This window comes from Schistocerca americana, chromosome 4, assembly GCF_021461395.2.
Source record: "Schistocerca americana isolate TAMUIC-IGC-003095 chromosome 4, iqSchAmer2.1, whole genome shotgun sequence".
NCBI classification, from domain to species: domain Eukaryota; kingdom Metazoa; phylum Arthropoda; class Insecta; order Orthoptera; family Acrididae; genus Schistocerca; species Schistocerca americana.
In genome coordinates this window covers 539,650,731-539,659,047 of record NC_060122.1, presented here as the reverse complement: position 1 = coordinate 539,659,047, position 8,317 = coordinate 539,650,731, and the positions used below count along the sequence as shown (strand labels likewise).

The 8,317-nt window shown below is 36.0% G+C and overlaps 1 pseudogene; it reads left to right on the top strand.

Annotated features, from left to right (window-relative positions):
* Positions 1–451: 451 nt before the first annotated feature.
* On the top strand, positions 452–569 carry LOC124614379 (annotated as a pseudogene).
* Positions 570–8,317: the final 7,748 nt, after the last annotated feature.

Genomic DNA, 8,317 nt, shown 5'->3' with positions numbered 1-8,317 from the left:
CAGCTGTCAGGGCCCATGTTCTTCAGCAAATCGATGTTCCTTTCTCATGTGCTGAGCTGTTAATTGAGCGATGTGATGAGGTCTCCTTGGTCTTAAAATCAGCCTCTCTGAGTCTGTTGTGTATTGTTTGATCACTGACATTGCAACCAGTTACTGCCCGTAGATCATTTTGCAACTCCTGGGCAGTCAAAGAGTATAGAGATGGACTCATTACTTACACTCGATAGATGGCAGAGTGAGGCATGCTCATTCATTTCGCTCTTAGGCACAGAATGATACATTTGAATGCCGCCAATAAGCCATGGCTTTTAAAAGTACTTTGGAGGATTGTTCTCATTATTAAAACACATCAGAAGACTAAGAACAACAGTATATATTTTATCACGAACAATGTATATGGTACACTCCATCAAATTCTTATCCCTCTATTTCGAGCAGTTTATTATATGTTGCCAACGGCCTTGCTGCAGTGGCAACACTGGTTCCCATCAGATCACCAAAGTTAAGTGCTGTCGGGCTGGGCTAGCACTTGGATGAGTGACCATCTGGTCTGCCAAGCGCTGTTGGCAAATGGGCTGCACTCAGCCCTTGTGAAGTAAACTGAGGACCTACTTGATTCAGAAGTAGCAGCTCCGGTCTCGCAAACGACATACGGTCGGGAGAGCGGTGTGCAGACCACATGCCTTTCCATATCCGCACCCAGTGACACCTGTGAGCTGAGGACGACACGGCGGCCGGTCGGTGCTGTTGGGCCTTCCAAGGCCTGATCAGACGGAGTTTAGTTTAGTTTATTATATATTGTGATGCATAAATTGTGTTTTCAAATGCTCCTGTTAAAGTGTTTCAGTCACTAGGCTTCCCCACCCCCCCTTTTTTTTCTAAAAAAAAAAAAAAAAAAAAAAAAAAAAAATGTCGAAGGTACAGACATAGAAACATTTTGAAACATGTGGAGATGGTTGACTACTCGAACATATGGAAACACTATTTCCCTTAATATTTCTTTACTTTCTGGACAAGAGAATGAAAACTATCATGAAATTCATATAGCACCGTGATTGGAGGGAAACAACTCTTCAAAAGAGAGGGAGACAGTCAACTGCGATTTGAATGCAGATCTCACTGCTCCAGTTACCAATGGAATTGCTCCACAAGTATGCCCCTGTTATGGGTTGAAATTACTCTATCTTCAATTTCTCAGAAACTGTTAAATCGCTGGCCTAATACTTAGAAATAAATTCTACTGAGTCTACTTCATTCAAATCAAACCCAAAGCCATCAACTTTAACCCCTTTTTATTAAAGAAATTGATTGCCTTAGTGCCATCATAGTTGTTGCTTTTGAGTGGGCACTGATTAGTAGGTGAAAGCTCTTCAAAATTGGCTGATTGCATGGTCTAGTCCAGGCTTTAAACACTGGCTTACCAAACAATGGTACCTTCATGTGTCCCATGGCTCACCAATGAGAAGGCACAGTTATTTGTGCACTGTTCTCTTGCATACCTGGGCCTACATTTGACACCATACGATTTACAAACTTTTCACATTGTAGTGAATGTGACCTTAATGAACACATCTCTAAAAAGACCATTGTCATGACCTTTTTGGAAAGAACAATTCTTATTTGTTGAAGAAAAAGATTGTTGCAATCCTTAGTGTGTTATAAGATGCTAACCACAATGAATAAGTACAATATTCAGTGTCATTATGTATCCCTTCATTTTGTACGGTTGATTAGGTGGACAGTGATCAAGAAATCAATTACGAAGAACAGCAACATGTAATTTTAAGGCAGAAATAAAGTCATAGGGTCCTTCTCCATGTTCTTCATATGCATCAATTTCAATTACACAAGTTTCAAATGGTTCTGAGCACTATGGGACTCAACTGCTGAGGTCATTAGTCCCCTAGAACTTAGAACTAGTTAAACCTAACTAACCTAAGGACATCACACACATCCATGCCCGAGGCAGGATTCGAACCTGCGACCGTAGCGGTCTCGCGGTTCCAGACTGCAGCGCCTAGAACCGCACGGCCACTTCGGCCGGCCAATTATACAAGTTTCATGCAATTAATTTTAAATAGCTGATGAAGAGGAATATTTAAATGACACGCTATTACTTACAAGCTACAAGTTGTACAAATAATTGTGACAAGCAGCGGCCGTTTTCGATGGGGGCTCTTTGAAGTTCTGTTGGCTGGACATCATAGAGTACTTAACATCAGGAGAGGTAAAGAAATTTGAATGAGTTCGTATCTCAAAGCAAAGTTTCTTGTCAGATCCAAGATATGGGTGCGGACCTGGAAAACCAAATGGAGGACAAAGGTCAGACATTTGTTGGTTATTTGATAGCAATTGATGAAATCATCAATGAAACAGACTACGTGCAGCTTGCAATATTAGTGCAAGGGTGTTGTCCTGGAACTACAAGTTTTTGAGGAATTATTATATGTTATACCTATGGATTATGAAGTCACAGTTGGTAATTGAGATGGTTTGTGAATTGGTTAAAAACATATGTTTGCCATGGGACAGGCTCTGTTTGTGGCAACAGATGGGAGCACCACAGACAGGTTTGGTATCTTATATGAAAGAAAAAAAAATCAAAGAATTTGGAAGAGACATATAAAGTATAGATACACTGTTTTATCTCCCAGGAGGGCCTTTGCAGAGAAGGTGTGCAATACAGTGATGTCATGAAGGTTGTGGCACAATGTGCCAGTATTATGAGGCGCCACTGTATCCATCACCACCAGTTCAAGGGATTTTTGCAAGACTTGGAAGCAGCATATGGCAATGCCCCACACCCCCCTCCCCCAGTGTGTGGTACGACTGCTTATTAAAGGCGAAGTTCTTAACACATTATTTGCAATTCAGAAGGAAATTGCCCTATTTGTGGATGTGGCAGCAGATATGCAGCCAGCATTCAGTGATGACAAATATGTTGTGGATTTTGCCTTCCTTACTGATATCACAGGGCTCTTGAATTTGTCAGCTCAAGGAAATATTCTGCTTATTCCAAACATGTATGATAAAATAAGTGCATTCATGCATGAACTATATCTCTCTGAAAGGCAGCTTGTCACAGGAAGAGTAACTTTTTTGAAAACATTTCATCGCTACAATTGCCTTCAGACTCATGTTTCACACCTCATCAGCAAAGTGTTGTGAAACTCCATGAGTCTATTCAGACCATATGTAAAGACCTATGTAGCATACAAAATGAATTCTAATTATTCAGCACACATTTTCTACTGCACCAGAGACTGTGCATTTGAAAATGCAATTGGAATTCATTGACTTGCAAAACCGGACTCTGCTCAAGGAGAGAGAGTACAACACAACCAATTTGTTTATGTCAGTACTGTGATATTCAACCAGAAGAGATCCCAAAACTACAGAGGAATGCACCTAACATTATATCCATGTTTGTCTCAGCATACCTTCAAGAACTGTTTTCCGTTAGGAAGAGGGTAAGTACTCCTGTCAGGTCTCAGCCCCAAGATCCTACACTGAAGAGCGTACTGCATCTTGTGGTGACAAAGGGTCTCACTGCAAATATTTCATCTCTTGCAATCAAAAAGAAATATATTGTTTTACATACATAATGAAATACAGGTATTTTTCCCTTGGATTGAATTTTTATGTTTATCACATCCTGCTACAATGGAATTACTTAATCATAGTCTTGTAACTACCCAAGTTTGTTACGTGCAGTGCTGACTATTCACAAACAACCTTTCTGCCCATCCCTCTCCATGTGCAGTAGATTCCCTGACTGCCCTCACGTTTGCAGTTTGCTAGTCTTTCCTTATGAGATTTCACTTTTTGGGTATCTTGTGTAAGACAGCTGTTATGCGGACACCATAGGCTTTTATTATACTGAGGTGACAAGGGATCTGCCTCAAATTCCTTTAATTCATTTGTGCATCAACAGATATATGAAAAGTCTGCTAGCTACAAATCTGTATCATTTAACAGGATTTTCAGATTAAGATTGTGAGCATAAGGAGGACTTAGCATACATTTTTATAACAGAAGCAGTTAATTACTGGGAAACAGATGTCACCCAGTGGACATGTGAGCAACACAGTGTCAGATTTACTAGTAATTTTCATCATAATAGAAAGCATTTTCTTAAAGTTTCTGGATAACTTTTATTCAATGCAATATACATATTTCTATCCACCATAACATTACACAGATTAATATAATCGGTAGATAAACATGCTTAACATGCTTTTTAGTCTACATACAGACATTAAATCTTTAATATACAGTTTAATATGCTTCAAACATATATTTTTCACCTCACACAATCATTCTTTAAGTACTAAATGCAGTACATAATTGTTTGTGTGTGTCTAGTTGTTCTTTACCACTGACCATTTATAAAAGAAAAAGAAATAAATACTTATAATGAGAGGTCAAGTTAGGAGTTATTGCACAACAAACTCTTAGCATACAATATTTTGATATAACTCCAGTTAGATGAAACTGCATGCCTTAACTATGAATTTAATTATGATTTTCAACCCATTTTTTATTCAGGACCACACCAGAATTTTAAGAATACTGTGGCTCAAAACATTAAAAGGTCTAATAATGAATTCTGCAAAGGAAAATAAAGGTAAGAATAAATGTTCTACCTATAGAGGGGATTTTAAAGGTGCAACTATATTCACACTGAAATTGTTAGTGTATGATCTCAGAACACATTACCAATAATGGCAAAATGTTTAATAGATGTTTCAACAAATTCCGTAAGACTTCTGCTGCTGCTGCATTTGCACATATAAAAATGATAAGTGAGTTGACTTTCAATGCTTATGTACTTATGCAACAATGGGAACAAATGAATGATGTGAGCTTTATACATGAAAACATCTATTATGTCATTTCCGGCAATAACTAAAACGGAAGTGAGGATGAGTAAACAAGATGAATTTCAATTTCTGTTGAGGAAATGTCTCAAAGTAGTACACAAAAGATGAGACTAATGCATAAAACTGTAAAAATTAAAGGTTGTGTATGTTTGAGATTTAATTAAAACAATTAAAGTATGGCTCAGGACCAAAATATAGCAAGCCTGGTGTCAGTGAAATGATATTGAGGTAATCCCTTAGATTTCAAAATATGCAGGCAGCAGAAATAGGCCCTCGTTCACACGGACAATGAGAGTGACTATCACTAATACCATATAATCTCCATATCCTCAAGCTAGATATTTTATACAATTTGCATCTGTCTTTTGGTTACATAATGACCTGCCATATACAGTATCCAATACAAAGGAAAAAAATGTGTCAATGACAGCATATGAGCTTGCACAATCCATTTCAAATCATTCTATATTTTACTACATACGTTGCATAACTGTAGTCAAGATACAGATTATGTGGTTTGCTGGACAGCTGTTTTGTTAATTAAGAGTTCCAAATATGTCATAACATTCAAAAGAAATATAAAGTTTTCACAATATTAATGTTAAATTTATTAAAATGATAACTATGGAGTAGCAAAGAATAAGGGGCTGATGACAAGAAGTGAGAGATCAACTGTTACTGCAAAAGTGTTGATGCAATGTGAATGGTTGATTTCTGTAATTCATACGTCAGATCATGGGAAATTTGTGTCCTTGTATGTGCCAATACTAGTCGCCAATTATTGTAATGAATCATGGACAATAATAATTATGATGCAAAAATGATTGCTCTCTCTGCACAACTGAACTTCAAATAAAGCCATCCTAAAAGTGGTTAGATACCACTTAAAGATGGAAAAGTGTCATCCTGCAATACGAGTGCCTTGTACTCACTATTGTTTATTTAAGCAAGTGTCGCATCGCTTGAGAAGAAAAAAAAAATTGCAATTACAAGTGGATGTACAGTGGAGAAAATGACAACATGCCCTAATTACGAAGTTGGACCTGCACACGTTAAATATGTAAATATGCCAACTCTTATACAACTGAAAATGACAGAAAAGCTAAAAAAAGACATGAGGAGAAAAATCAAGATGCGGAAAAACTGAACTGATTATGCGAGTTCTAAAACTTTTTCTAATCATCCTTTTAATTGGATAAAAGCCAGTGTTTCAATCTCAGTTAATTTATGTTGAATATTGTTAAGTAAAGAGAACACAATGAAATGTCAGAATAAAGTACAAACAAGTTATCTGAACAAAATTATATAAGAATAACACATTTAAAAACATTCAATACTGCCACAGATATGGGCACAGGTACAGAACATGCAAGTATGTGCACACTTGTATGTACCTATTACATGAGAAATTTGATCAAAATATATTTCATGATATACAACTGTCATTTTGCAACAACAGGAAGGACTAATTTCATCATAAAATTTTAAAGTGAAAACAGCTTCTCTAAGAAATTACTATGACTGTAAAATACAGTACTTGTTCATGTTTTAAATTACAATGTGTTAAAATATGCATTTGTACCAATTCAATCATTCTTATGAACCAGAATTTTTCTAGAAAAAATTCTTCATTCATTCATAAAACCTTAATAATGACCCCCCACAAAAAGGAGACTCATTTTAAGCAGTATATCATATTACATATATACATTACTGTATAACAGATGTAGGTAAACTTCTTAGTCAAGTTCCAAGCAAAAGAACTATCTCTGCACAAAGAACATGTTTAACATGTAAATATTCAGCATCAAGTAGAAGGAATGTAATGCAGTGTGTCAAGCACCAGATCAATAAGTCTGCATGGTACTTACCACAAAGCATGACACAATGATGACAGATAAGCACTGTCATACAGACACAAGTCTCAAACTGTAATAGTTATTTATATATTATATATAAGATAACTTAAATGTAATTGACTATTTTCTGACAATTAAGTGATATGCAGACAAAACCACTGTTAATGAGTATCTGTTGGTACTGTGCTAAACATGTAAAATCAGTGGACAATAGTAAAAATGATGTCAAATTTGGATCAATAACTTATCATTCAAATAGCCTAATATTCCATGTTACAAAACAGATATACTTTGGAGCTAACAAAACATCTGGTGTTCAAACAGATTTCATTGTCCTGTAATTTTGGACAAATATTCAATAATTTTACAATTAAAATTATTTAAATTATTTTCACCTACATATCACGTAACAAGCATACTACTGCAGCAATATGCCAGGAAGAATGATGAACACACTGAACTGTATATACAAATAAATTAATCTACGGCATTCAAATCAGAAATACAAAGTATAAAGGCAATTTCTGTTTCCTGCTATAAACCCGAGGCGAAAGTGTTACTAATAACTATAAAAATATTTTCACATTACATAAGTTATGACTCTGACTGTCAAAAGCTTTAACATTTGTTCACATTTTTACTATGTGAACGTTGGAAAGCTTTCTTTAGTGGCTCCATACAATACACTGCACTCAATGGATGTTGTATTACAACATGACGATGTTATCTTTTTTCCGAAGTTATCATCACTTTAATACCACTAATTAGCTAAAATTTACACAACCAAGTGTACACTCTGAAGTGGAGGAGGAAAGGGACAAAAACAAGTGCCATAATGGATTAGAGAGAGAGAGAGAGAGAGAGAGAGAGAGAGAGAGAGAGAGAGAGAGAGAGAGAGAGAGAGTGTGTGTGTGTGTGTGTGTGTGTGTGTGTGTGTGTGTGTGCTGGAATTAGAAATTCAGTAATAACAACAAAACACCACCATACAAATGTAATATGTTTTACATTTCCCTCTCTCCCTTGTGTGTGTGTGTGTGTGTGTGTGTGTGTGTGTGTGTGTGCATAAACTTAAAAAATTATTCAACAAAATATATTATGTATAGCATCTATAAAACAAAGGCATTTTAGCCACACAATAATGATGACTTTGCACAAATGTTATAAGGATAAAGATCTTACAACATATACAAGTTTTCTGGCACACATTGTTAAGATATTTCTTAAATGTCTAATGGTTAGGAAACTTCATTTAAATCATGTATAACATTTTCCAGTTCAAGTGCCCCTCGGCAGAATCCATGTCCATATTTATAAAGCCAAAAAACTTGTAACACATCATTACAGAGCATTCTACATAAAGTACTATCTAAAAAGCCCAGTGTAAATATTACACCGTCAACAAACATGTTACAAAATGTACATTATTTTGCTTTGGTTACAGAAACATTCAGCATTATGTACATTACATATTTTCTCTGACCAATGTTGTAGTCTGTATTGCATTTGAAATAATTCCATCATGACCCTATTTGTATATTGCAGGCAACACCAAGATATATGTAAGTTTCAAGCACT